The sequence below is a fragment of the Myodes glareolus genome, chromosome 10, assembly GCF_982192425.1.
Source record: "Myodes glareolus chromosome 10, mMyoGla1.1, whole genome shotgun sequence".
Taxonomy (NCBI): domain Eukaryota; kingdom Metazoa; phylum Chordata; class Mammalia; order Rodentia; family Cricetidae; genus Myodes; species Myodes glareolus.
The window spans coordinates 44,230,197-44,244,807 of record NC_142035.1 but is presented as its reverse complement, the minus strand read 5'-3'; positions in this window follow the sequence as shown (position 1 = coordinate 44,244,807).

Below are 14,611 nucleotides of genomic sequence, written 5' to 3'. Positions count from 1 at the left end.
TGACTGGCATTTTGATGAGTGAGGTTTCTGGGAACCCGTATTGCATGCATAAATGAGGCCCTCAGCTGCCAAGCCCTGAGAAAGTACACCGTCCTCAGAGTCATGGGCATGCTGCACACCCTTGAGTGTCAGGATTGCCTGTGACGTACCAGTCGTAATCAGTCCACTCTCAGCAATCCAAGGATTTTATTAGAACAAAACACACACAGCTGTAGTGATATTTCATTTGTCTTTTAATAAATAAAGCTTGCCCAATATTCAGAGTAAAATTGCCACATTGGTCAGCCTTACAGACCAGGAAGTGGTGACACACATCTTTAATCCCAGACCTAGGGAAGAAAATAAAACGAGAGGAGACAGTTGTCAGACACAGTCCCATTCTGAGATCCCTGGAGGCAGGATCGCCATTTCAGACTGAGATAGAGGTAAGAGCCAGTGGCTGGCTGTTTTGGTTTTCTGACCTTCAGGTTGAACCCCAATTTCTGTCTTTGGGATTTTATTAATTGTACTAAATTTGGCACCCAACATTTGAGGTAAAAATTGACAAAAAACAAACAACAAACAAACAAACAACCTCATTTGCCTGAGCACAGGCGAGAGCCATCTGGGCTTGGGAGAAAACCTAGCACTCCCAACCCCCGTCCACCTCAATTTAGCTTCCACTTCTGCTCTGCCTGTCCACCCAAAGCTTTCCATGGCATGGTGACTTGCTGTCAATCTGCACAGCACATAGGTTAGAGCACGGGATTATAGGAGATGTTAAACATGAATGTCTACCAAACAAGATAAAATTTGGACCTGTATACTTTAAAATAAAAAAAAAACTTCAACAACATAAAAGGTACCTATGAATGATAGCTATATTTTCAATTCAGAGTCTGTGACTTTTTCATGGGGTACTGTTATATTTCTTATCACCGTAATAATCTGTTTCCAATTTGGCTATGATTTTCTAACATTGGTTCCAGGCTCCATTCTATCTGCAATGGCCACATTGATCTCTGGAAACAAAAGTAAGAAGAGAAGGAGGAGAGAGCTGAAGTATGGGACCAAGTGACAAATTAAAGTATTATTTTAAAAAGTCTCTATTTTAATTTTAAAGAACTAACAAAAAGAACATTGGCCATTTTATATTATCTAGTGTATTGTAGTTGAATGTCCTTTCTGAGGCTTACTATCATTAGCAATTGTTTGGCCAGTGTCTCAGGCATATTGTTGGCTAGCTCTCACAACTAAATGAACCCATTTCTAATCATCTGTATATTGCCCAAGGCTATGTCTTACTGGTGATGTTCGGCTTTTTATGCCTTCAGCAGCTACATAGTGTCTCCCTGACTTCACCTTACTTCTCTGTGTAAATTTGTTTGGATTTGCTGCCTAGTGACATCTTTCCTGGCCATTGACTGAAACAGTTTTATTCATTAATCAATAAAAACAACACATATGTACAACATACAGAAGGACATCCCACATCAATATTTTAGTAATATATGATATTACATTATTATATAATATGATATACATGACATATATAGTATGATGAAATACATTTTAGTAAACAAGAATTTGCAAAAGTACAACTTATTTTTAACATTTGTTTAGAATAATATTTATATACCTTCTTGGAAAATAACTTTTTGTACCTTTACACAATTATTTAATGTATTTCTTCTTGTAAATTTTTTTTTATACATTGACTTCTCTATCAGTTTTTATGGTATTTTTATGGTATATGATCTTGAACTCAGGGAAACAATTGAGCCTGTTATTTTATCAGAATTACCTGTGAAATAATCTACAGCTCAGAAGCTTTGCCCTCCAAGGGAATGTTCTTGCTGATACCACACTGGAGTACTCATGTTTAGGGAGGATCAGTCCCACCCTGTTTGGGTGTTGACTTTAATGCCTCTAGATTCTGTGGGAAGAAGAGGTGCTACTTACTTTATAAGCCAGGAGGGCAAGTTGAACTAGCCAACATCTGTCAGAAATATCATAATCATAGGCATGACCTAGAGGAAAGAACTGAGTTCAGTGCTATCTATATTCAAATGAAGAGGAAGCATAAGTTAAGTCTAAGTCTCAGTCGTAAGGAGAATGTTGCTACCGGTCAAAAGCATTACATATTTTTTTAATTGTGAAGTTGCTTTAGCATTTATGCACTAATTGATTCTTAGGGCAAAGATACCATGCACACTCTTCTGATTTGGAATAATAAGTTAGGTAAGCATTTTATTTAGTCATTGAAGATTTGTTGGCGATATCCTTAGCTAGAAGATTAAGTTCAAGTCAAATTTTCACTTATAAGTTTCTTTTATGTTGTTTTTATCTTATTTTGTTTTGTTTTTGTTTTATATCTAAGGACAGGGCCTGGAGAGATTAAAAACACTTGCTTTTCTTATGGAGAAGCTAGGTCAAGTTTTCAGTACCAGCATGGTAACATCTGAAATTATAACGCCCTTTTCTGGCCTCTGTTGTTGCCAGGCATACATGTGGTGCACAGATACACATGCTTTTGTCAAGTCAAGATAAATAAATTTGAGCTTGTTGCATTAATACATGCCTATAACCCTAGCACTTCTGAGGTAGGAGTAGGAGAGTTATGAGTTCAAGGTCAGGCTGTAGGCTGAGTTGTATTGTAGAGCAGCCTAGGCTATATAGCAAGAATTTGTTGCTACTAAATAAATAGGAAAGATATATAGAATTTTCACTTTAATACGCTGTACAAATGGTAGGGCAAGAAAGTATACTTACTGAAGTTTTGTCTAAACCTTTGAAATTGGATCAGGAGTTGAGTATCATTGAGAAAAGCAAAATTGATTTTGGAATCACATGTTTTCAGACAAGCATAGTTGTAATGTATAACATGGACATTACAAAATGCTTGCTGTTGTTTTCTATGAATTAATCTTGCAGTGAGAGATTGACAAATGGAATCAGAGACAGACAGTTTCCGTGCAGAATTCTACCAGAATGTCAAAGAAGAGCTAATACCAATAGTCCTCAGATTGTTCCAAACAATAAACAAAAGGAACACTACCAAACTCCTTTTGCGAGGTTACAGTTACTCTGATACCCAAACCTCACAAAGGCACAACAAATAATGAATAAAGAAAATGTGGTACATTTACACAATGGGTACTACTCAGCTGTCAAAAACAATAACACCGTGAAATTTGCTGGAAAGTGGACTGAACTAGAAAACTTAATCCTGAATGAGGTAACCCAGACTCAGAAAGACAAACGTGGTGTGTACTCACTCATAAGTGGATACTAGATGTAGAGCAAAGGATAACCAGACTACACACAGACAACTAGACTACCCACAGCTCCTAGATAAACTAGATAACATGGAGGATCCCAAGAGGGACATACGAATCATTCTGGGGAGGGGAAATAGATAATATCTCCTGAGTAAACTGGAGGCAGTGGTGGGGTGGTAGAGGGAGGAGATGGGGAATAAGATGAGGGAACAAGATGGCTGAGCTAGGAGAGGTCTTGAGGGGGAGTGCAATGAAAGAGATATTTTGATAGAGAAAGACATTTTGTGGGGTTAGGGAGTAACCTGGTGCTAAGGAAACTCCCCGGAACCCACAAGGATGACCCTAACTAAGACTCCTAGCAAGAGTGAAGAGGGTACCCAAACTGGCCTTCTCCTTTAATCAGAATAGTGAATACTCACTATCATCATAGAGCCTTCATCCAACAACTTGTAGAAGCAGATGCAGTGACCCACAGCCAAGCACCTGGCCGAGCCCTGGGATTCCAGTTGAAGAGAAGGAGGAGGGATTATATGAGCAAAGCAGGGGGATGGGGGGAGGAGTCAAGATCAAGATGAGGAAATCTACAAAGAACTGAACCAAGCTCCAGGGAACTCGTGATTTCTAGGCAGACAGCTGTGGAGCCTGCATGGTATCGAACTTTAGGCCCTCTGCATGTGGGCGACAGCTGTGTAGCTTGGTCTGTTTGAGGGGTCCTTGGCAGTGGGATCAGGATCTCTTCTTAGTGCATGAACTGGTTTTTGAAGCACATTTGATGGTGGGATGTCTTGCTCAGCCTTGATGCAGTGGGGGGGGGGGGGCTTGGTCCTGTTCCAACTGAATGCAGCAGGCTTTGTAGACCACCCCCCCGTGGGAGGCCATACCCTTTTGGGGGAGTGAATGAGAGTGGGTTGGGAGAGGAGCCAGGGGAGAGAGGGAGGAGGGATGGGAGGGGAATTGTGGCTGGTATGTAAAATGAATAAAAATCAAAAAGAAAATACAAGCTATGAATTCACTTGACCCAATGACATTCAAACCTGAAATTTCTAATTTGCAGGTTTGGGTGAAAAACTGTGAGACCCATGGAAAATTTGTGGTGGATCATGCAGGCCAGTGCTTTTCAGATTTCACATATCCTTGACACTTGAATATTTTGTTAAACTAAAATTACTGATTGGGTCCCACAGATTTGCATTCTTCTCAGATAAAGGTGGTGTTGATAATCACATTAGGAGGAGCAAGAAGAGTAGTCCTTCCAGCTGTGCGCTTAGTTGTATTTAAAGGACTGCCAGAGTCAATGCATAATAACACAGGGCATCAAAATGTCTATTATCAGGAAAACAAATGATGAGAAATGATGGTAAGGATGGGCAGCACTTACTGCTATTATGTTTTATAATATGTTTTATAAACTGGTACAGCTATTATGAAATCATATGGAGTTTTCCAAACAACTGAAAAGAGAACTACCTTACTGCAAAGCTATTGCAGTCCTAGGCATGCACCTGAAGGACTCTTACATCCTTCACAGATAGACTTGCTCATCATCCCTCTTTATTGCTGCTCTAATCACAGCCTGAAGGAAATAGAATCAGCCTACGTGTCTCATAATAGATGGTCAGGCAATTTAAATATAGAACATGTATGTACATAATAGAATTTTATACAGCTATAAAGAACCATAAAATATGTTGGAAAGTGGGTGGAAATAGAATTATTATATTAAATGGGCTAACCCAGAATCAGAAAGAAAAATACAGCATATTAGATCTCATGTGTGGATCTTAGCTTTTGATTTACATGTGTGTGTACGTGCATGTGTGTGTGTGTGTGTGTGTCTGGTGTGCCTAGTTATTTGTGTCTAAATGTAGGTCATGACTCTAGAAAGGGAACCATGGGGGAAGTATTTGGGCAATATGTATAATAAAATTATGGCATTTACCAGAAATTCAAAAACATTGTTGTCTTATATTTTATCTAGTAGTTTTGCATAAGAAACACTTGAAAAAGTTCCAGAGTTTGAGCTCTGTCCAGATATTATAATTGAACTATTCTGGGGGTACAGTCCGAGCACAGGGACTTTGCATCGATCTCCAGCTGCTCCTCTAATTCTGGGGAACAGTCGGAGCATGTTGACTTTCAAAAGATCTCCAGATGATCCTAATGTTTTAAGATACACCCTGAGCCCACAGATGTTGTTCAGTTCATCAAATGATCCTGATATTGTGGGGTATAGTCTACATATTAGAACATTCTGGAAAAGTTCCCCCAAGTGATTCCACCGTGCAGTCTGGGTGAACAGTATCGCTGTATCAAACCTCCTGCATTCAGTACATCTGGGGCCCGTGGCTCTGAAGTTGTCTGAAAGTGGTAGGTCCAGCTGAGCCCATCACAGATGTGTGTAAATCAGCAACTTCAAAGGCTGGGAACACTGAGCCTGACTGCAGGCTGAACCTGAAATGCCTCATATGTTGTTCTTTCAAGACTCGTCAAAGCATTTGAATCACGTCTAATTAAAATACATGCTTTGCTTAAATCCCAACATCTCAAAATGCCTATATGAGTCTTGTGTGTATTTCCCCTGGTCCTCGGATGTCCTGTTTCACTGATGACTTGAAAAGCAAACAGCTATGTTTAAAAATAATATTAAAGCAAAGAGGTAAGGGGGCAGCATTTGCTTCATAGACCCTTTCTGGCTTGCAAGGTGCTAGGAAAGCCCCCGACACCCGGCCCTTTCCTGTGATCTTGTGCTTTTCCCGCTCATCAGAAGAAAGTAGAAACAAGATCACGCTTTAGGAACAGCTGCACATCAGAGTTTTTAGGCGAAGCATTTTGGCAGCAACTAGAAAAATAAACAGTCAGACCTTCTCCTCTCTTCCTGGTTTCTTCTTCAAGAACCAAAATATTCTCCAAGCAACCTTTGAATGAGACAGTGCTACTTAAGATATGAGTATTTGGAAGTCTTTGAATAGCAGAGTACTATCATAATGGTGATGAACATGCACGGCTTTTCTTCAGGGAATCCCGGGATTTCTACTCACTATGGAACCTGGTGTTATATTCAACCATGGGCTGTGTAACTTTTGCTTTAGACAAAATGATCATGTGGCCACAGTTTTACCAATTCAGGCCTAACTCAGATTTCCTGATTTCACACAGATGTGCTTTTCATAACTAAGGCGCACTAACCCTGAGATGAGTTTTGTTTGAGACAATGCCTTGTGAGTGTATCCTCAGGAGAGACAGCAATAATGTGCCTTTACATTAAAAAGGGACAGACAGTCCAGAGAATTTCAACCTCTAATGTTCTTAGAAGGATGCAAATCCATTGACAAAGGCAGAAGAGTATTGGTCTACTCACCTTCATAAGGGCACACCTTTCAGCACTGTTGGACTGAGGATTAATTTTTGAGCATGGATTTTGAAGGGGTACTGTCTTTTATACCATAATCACAGGTAAAACCTGATCCAGAAGTCTTTAGAATGTGGATTTCCCTGTTATTTGGAATGGACAGAGACAAAAACTATTTTCATGTTTCAGGTACTGTTGGGCACACTAGACAAGAGAAATTCTTTTCTATACTACATAAGATTTTCTCCGAGGTGGACCAGATGAAAGCTTAGAGGAAGATTTAATTGATTTTAAAGCAAAACGCAACAAGAAAGGAAGTGGGTTTGATTGAAAATGGGCAGTCAAAATTATCTGAATATTGGCTCCTCACAGACACAGTTCCTGAGGCATCTTAAGTAGGGCACGTAGCTCATGCTCCTATATGGACGAAGTGAGAAGGTAGAGGGAGGCTAACCTTAGGGTTTGCTAGTTAATTTCCTTAGTGCTGACAGGAGGACATTTTGCCTGTCCTAAGAATAGATGACAAATGATGAAACCAGAATTTCAAAAGATTTTGGTGGAAGCTGTTCTTTATAATATTTATGCTCAATGAAATGTGTTGTGGGTTCACTGGAAAATGTAGAGTATATCATGTGCTACTCAACAAATGCATTAACAGCAGGATGATTATTTTCATCATGGAAAATCAAGCGCTATTCAGAGTTTTGCCTAACTAGCTCATTTTTTTCATATGTCTTCCTATATAGGAAAAATAACCTGATACAAGATATTCAGGCCCGCCCACCCTGTGAACCAACCACAATTCCCACTCCCGCTGCGGAGGATCTCTTTCTCTTGGATTGGAACCAAGCTTCTGGCCATGGGCTTGAGATGAGCAGATGGATGGGTTTCTTCATTTAGCTTATCCAAGAGTGAACCAAGTTCAGCGGCTGATGATACACTGACAATCAGTTCAGAATAGACAGGAAGGCTGACCACCCTTCTGTCTGGTGGACTTTGTGAGAGCTTTTTGTTTAGTTTTGCTCTTTTGCACATGGGTAATAACCCTCAAGTCCTGAGTTTAAAAGCCTGTTCCAGGATGAGTCACTGGAAGGCTCTCTGGGGCAGGTGTGCCGCAGGTACCCTCCACACTCACTTTTCCCCTCTTCCCCATCCCCGTTGTCCACCACCTGACAACGATAAAACATACAGAGATCTTTTCAGGGTGGTATAGCTTCAGGCATAGGAATTCCTTCCGGGGCCCTTTGAGCTTGGAACCAGTTTAAAGGTAAGAAAGTTTAAAGAAGGGGCGAGTTTCCACGAATAAACATGTTTCAAAGGAACCGGAATGAAGAACTATGTTTATGTGAGTTTTATATGACGTTTGCTTACTTAATGTAGTAACTCCCTGAATGTATTGCCTACTATGATATAATTTATTTACATAATTTTTGATCGGAAAACCATGAGCAAACCCTAGGAAAACTTATAAAGAGAAGAAACTTGTTTGTGTTAGACTTTTTAAAACTAAACTTATGTACATGTGCGCACACACACACACACACACACACACACACACACACACACACACACATAATTCCACAGAGGATACAGCTTTTAGGGCTACATAAACAGAGAGATGTTTAGATATAGAGATATTTAAATAGGAGGGCAAAAATAAATTTCCATCAAAAGGAATTTTGAATTGACTTTCATTTATGCCAGACTAGTTCCTATGGAAATCTAAAGAAACAATGATTTGTAATTCTTCCAAAATTTTAAGTCTTAAAACATCTTTTCTTGTGACATCAACCTGTGACAAAATCTTTTAAGTACCCGTTTGTCCCGCCATTGCAAAATCATGGAAAAACGACTAAGGAGGCTTTACCTGTCTCTGCTCCTGGACAGAAAGAAGGTAAATTCTCAGTGTGGGCTGGTGAGGAAAGAGACACTCAGCCTCTCTGGAAGAGTTAAGTGACTTCTTCCCCTCTGTGTACAGGGGTGTGCTTTGCATGACATCAGGGATATATGATCGTCTCCTTTATTTTTACTCTACAATGATTTCCCCCAAATTTTAGGCTTCAGAAATATATATAAAGTAAAGAAATGTAAAGGACCTACAGGGAAGACGAGTAAATAAATCAGGGAAGTTTTCACTAATGCAAAAGGTTTTTAAAAAGTATTTACAACAACAAAGTCATTGGATCACAAGACTAAAGATTTTTGTTGCTGAGAAAAAGAATTTTCCTAGAAATTCCACTGAAATAATTCACATTTTTAAGTTGAAAAGACCCCAAAGCACCGGTTTACATATTCTGCCATGCAGGTTCAGTCTAACCCTTATAGAATATTGCTTTTCTATTGTTTGGTTCTTATTCCCTGACTGCTAAGCACATTTTTAAATAGGAAGCCTGAGGATGATTGTAATTTGGCAGTAATACTCTTTAGGACATGGATATTCTCTTGTTGGGAAGGGGAGAAAGCACTGAGATATGTGAAGTGTGGGGAAGTGGACCGACCGGTTGTTCATAGGTAAAGCTAGGGGACGTTCAGAACACAGACGACCAAAGGAAAAGGATTTGAAATAAAACCTGTGGCCATGATGGAAAAGTTGATTTTGGAAAGATCATGTTTATTATTGTGTGTATCTTGCCGGCTTGCCATCCATACATCTATATATGACAACCTGTGAGATATTGGAAGGCTCTGTCTACTAAACAGACAGAAAGGAAGTATTGAGAGGAAGCATAGACCTGTCTGCAAGATCAGTACATTGACTTATAGTGGCTTTGTCCTCTAATCAATTTTTGAGTTGATCACATTACCAAACCACTCTAAAATCTTCTAAGGTTATCAAAGGTTACCGCAGCAAAGTGCCTGTCCAAATGTAGATTATTCATTGATAGCCTCCCACCTGCTACAGCAATACTTCTGAGGTCACATTTTTCCATAGTGTTATACTTACCTGAGTTCTGTCTGCAGTGAGGGTCTCAAGAACAAACAGCTGTGAACATTTCTCCTTCAGACACTAGAGTAAGTTTAATGCAGCGAGAGGGATAAAAGCAAAGGGACAGTTAAGACCATTGCATGAGGCTTCTTTCTTCCAGGTGCCCATCCTTTCTGGAAATTGAATTATCAGATGATCATTTTGTTCTTTCGAGATTCTGTGACACATGCCTTTTAGGACCGTTGTGATGGAAGACCTAGTCAAAGAGAAGAAAGAAGCAGACTTGTCCAGCAAATTAAGAATTTCTCCTAAAGGCATTACACAATAGATTCTGTTTACTACTGCTGTTAAACATACGGCTAAAGTGGTCCAGTTAGTACAGCTCGCAGATTCATGCTGGACCAAGAATATGGAGAGTGGACTTTCCAAACGTCAACTCAGAAATACCGGTGAAAAGGTAACCCAGAATTCATTTCTAATGGGTGAGAGGAACACAGGAAAGACTTGGCTGGATTTTTTCAACACTCTTGTCAATACCAAGTGTTTACCCTTAGATGACCTTGTAAGGGGACATTTGCTTTTAAATCACTTTTGACTTGTAACCTTTGCTGAAAGAGATGCTGAGCTGAGCCATAAGCATGCCCTGAATTATTTGGGATACATGTTTTATAAACAGAAATAAACTTTTGAGTTATATAGAAATAAGAGCTACATATTTCTTCTCTGAGTCTTTGTAACTTGTCCATTTATACCCAATAAATATGGTGGGCCAATTTCTAACTTTATTATTTTTCAGGTGCAATGGCACAAGTAGAAATCCCTCAATACTATTCTAGCGTTAACCATTGTCTACTCTTGTAGACTAGTTTCCAGTTAGCCAAAGGTTCTTGCAGTCTGCTCTCTTTACAGTGCGCCTCTTCATTCTCTGCTCTGTAATGGCCACAAGAATGAGCAAACATTACTCAGACCCAGAGAGCAAGTGGTGCATTTAGTAACCATGAGCTCACACTAAACTCCTCATTCGCTTGAGAGTTTAAGCTGAACTCGCTTTGGGTGGGTCCTGGTCTTTGTCACTCTTTGCTTACTCTTTCTTGCTCCTCCCTGTGAAGACATCTCCTCAATCTCTGGCTCCATCTGGTGGAGCACTGTGTGGCCAGGCCACAGTCTCATGATGTTCCTTTCTCCATGGCACACGGCCATAGATGTCATTACGATCTCTTGCTAATGGGATTGCCCTTAGTATAGACTGTCCCTTGCAGAAAAACCTCTTCCAAGTGGGTTAAAGGGAGTGTCATGAGTGTGTGTGAGTGTGTGTGTGTGTCTGTGTGTGTCTGTGTGCTAATATAAAACCCCATCTAATCCCAAAAGCTTATGGCATTCTTTTACATTTTTGCCTCACTCGATTTTACAAGCATGGCAAGGCAGCATCAAGTAGGGCAGGCAGAGGATACTGTTGTGGAAAAGGCTGGGACTCACACTGAGTTTCTCAAAGGGAATAAGAAAATCAAGCAGATGGATGAAATACCAAAAGCCAAGGGCCTTGATAGTGCATACCAAAATTAGAACATATAGATTATTTAAAATAAACAAACAAAAAAGCCTCTATTATTTTATTATATTTCATAATATGCACACTTTTTACTGTCCTTAATGTTACATGACAGTGAAGTGAAGATAATCTCCTCTAAAAGGGAAAATACCAAATGAAAGAATGGGATTAACTTTTGCTTATCTGTCCCTTTGTGTTCCTTGCTAAGTTCCTTCACAGGGACCGTGAAAAGGCTGCATGAAAGGGCTAGAAGTTGGTCTCCTCAGCTGCCTGAAAAACAGATCTGCGATGGAGAGCTGTCTGTTGAAAGTTGGGCTAGTTACCACTATCTCTTAGCTAGCACACAAACTCATTTTTAAATTCCAGGATTGTGTTCGGGACATTTTTTTCAAGATTACTTTTAAAGTAATGTGACCTTTTTAAGAAAAAAAAAAGACCTCTGTGTCCCCCTGGAGAAGGACCAATGCCTATTCCATGTGGTCGTTTGTTGCTTCCTAAAATTAGATTGGGTGTGGTTTGAGAGGGGTATGTGACTTACACATGACAGGAATACACATGGTCATCCATATAAATGGTGGCTTACAAGTATGTTACAAGATGATGATACATGAGTAAAGTGTATCTAAGCCATAGGTTGGCAAGGAAAACCTTGGATGTTTAGCACTCAGTTGTTTTCCCCTGTAAGTTGTTCCCCCTCTTTCTTTCTCCTCCTCCCCGACCCCTTCACCCCTTAGTGAGATCTTCCTGCCCAGGAATAGTAAAAACTGTTGTCCACCTCAATGCTGATTCACATTTTGATAGACTGCAAGACTCAAAACTCACCGCTTAGTTCAGTTCTGATCGCTTCATAACCTCTTTTCTTTGTGGCCAAGGAAAAGCTCATGCAGTATCCATTTTTAGTTTCTCACTTCCAGTCTTTATGAAAGAGGTAGGGTCATAGAGGAGCCATGACAGCAGGGAAACATGAGGAGATGAGAGAGGCCAACACTGCACATCTACAGAAACATATCTCTTTCTGAAACCAGGGTCTTTTGTTCTTATATATTTTTGACAGGATTTGCTTTTCAGAGTCATTTATGGCTCACAACAAGATTCCAAAAACAGTATGAAGAGTTCCCATATAGCTCCTGTTTCAGACTTGCGCAGCTCTCCTACTAGCAGTGTCTCGTAGAGGCTGGGACACTTCTCACAACAATGAACTTGTGTTGACACATCATCACCCAAAGTCCACAGCTTGCAGCAAAACCTTTTCTTCATTCTCGGGCTTCAACACATGTACTCTGCTGCATGTCTGTCATTATACTATGGTGGAGAGTGATTTCATTGCCTTAAATGTCCCCCGTGCTTTGTCCTTTTTCCTTTTCTTCCCACTGATCTCTGGGAACTACTGGTCTTTTCATATTCCCACCATTTTGCCTTTCACACAAGGCCATGAATACCACTCCTATAAAAATGAATATTTTGTATTGTGTCCTTTTCCAGAGAACGGGGTGTAGTGACTATTCCTCCCTGTCTTTTTGTGACTTGAGGGCTAATTTGCTTTTATTGCTCAATAATCTTTTGTTGGGATATACTGCAGTTTATCTATTGATTTACTGAAGAGCGTCTCAGTTGGTTTCAAGTCTGGGCAATTATAGTAAAGCTGCTATAGACATCTGTGTGGACATCAGTTTTTAATTCTTCGGATATGCACATAGGAATTTGAATGCTTGATTATAATGTCAGAAAAGTGTTTACTTTTCTAAGAACTTGGCAGATGTTTTAAGATGGCTGTGCTTCTTTGTTGCTCCCAGCAGCAGAGGCAACTTCTGCTACTCTACCTCCTTGTTATTGTTTTGAACTTAGTCTTCTAAGTTTGGCCTTTCTAGCATCTATTGAGAGGTAGTTTTTTTTCCATTCATCATATGAGTTTCAACATGAACTTGCAAGGTAGAGAACCTTGCATTTGAGAAGGTATATGCCTTGCTGTATGACCTCTCCAGAGAGGTTCACCAGGAGAGACATTGCCTTTTTTACTCTGCCCCTAGCTAGAATTCCAGGGCTGAGTCACTGATATTGTTGGACTTAACTTTTCTTACTAATTGAAATAGTTTCCTAATTCGTTAGAATCACAAGGGACCCTCTTTAAAGGTGTTTTATCACAGATACCAAAACAGACTGAATAAATTCCAGTTCTTGGAGATGGGGCTCTAACTCAGGATTTTCATCTTAAAGTTTTGTGAGGTTCTACTGAGTGAGTTTTATTAGCAAGATGAAGTTTGAGGTTTCATAGTGGATCTTAAAGTCCTTGGCTCCTCAATCCTGTGATGCAGACTCTGTGTGTACCACCACTTACTAACTGAATCTCCATTACAAACTCCTAGTGTACGTCTTCCAGCTTCAAATGTCTTGTGGCATTGCGCCACTTCCCATTCTCTCTTGCCTTATGATTGTCAAGATACTGCAGAAGAGAGCTCTAGTTGTATATCTTTATAACCTCTTCAACCCTGATATACATGGAGAAATAAAAGGTTGTGTAAAAGAGTGGTTGTTTTGATGAAAAGAAACCAATGCCTTTAGCACTCTCTCACCTCTTGTACCTGCTAAAGAGTTGAACCACTATTAATTTTTATGGTAATAATTCTATTGCCTCCGTTTATTAGAGCTCTGAAGCATTGCTACAAATAAATATCTAGTAAGCTGATCTCCCAATACTATATGTCAGTGATTCAGCTATCCAGTGACTGCTTATTTTCCATGTCTATATAAGTGACTCCCTTTCTAGCTTCCTCATTATTCCTTAAGTGGCATTCAAAATACATTGAGTTGCAGACTTATTATAAGAGTCGTGTGTATCAATAGTTGGTTCATTAGTTTTTTTTTTAACATTTTCGCCTTTTACTTTTTGTTTTGGCAAACACCTTTTCTCCACATTACTTGCTATTTATTATTTTATTGCCCTTCCTTTGTTCTTGGTCATATACTTACCTACTTCTTCAAGAACTTAGATTTTATTGTTAATTTTCTGTGTCAGTATTGCAGAGAATGCATCCAGGCATTGAACTTTAGGCTCTTCTGAGGTTCTTCTACTTGATTGTCTCATTGGCATATCAAAAATCATTTTGAAAGACATATATAAGGGACACATGCCTTTAATAGCAATACCCAGGAGGCAGTGGCAGTGTCTTTGCAAATTCTGTGTCAGGCAGGGCTGCAAAGTGATATCTTGTCTAAAGAAAAAAATCAGTTCCAAAATGCTGCTCTGCTCTGCCTAAGCATTGTCTAAACTGGGGTAGGTCAAAAGTGAAGATACACTAGCAAACACCTCTGTTGCCCACTAACATTATGAATGCTGTTTAATGGTGTGTAGGGCATAGCTTTTGCCTCTGAGTATCTCACAAACCTTTCCAATATGTAAACAGAAAGAATTATGATAATTTATATACTTGTCCCATAGAAGATCAAACACATAACACAAAGATCAAATACATAAAACAATTTACATACTTGGCACAACACAGACATTCAATATAGTACTTACAGAGGAA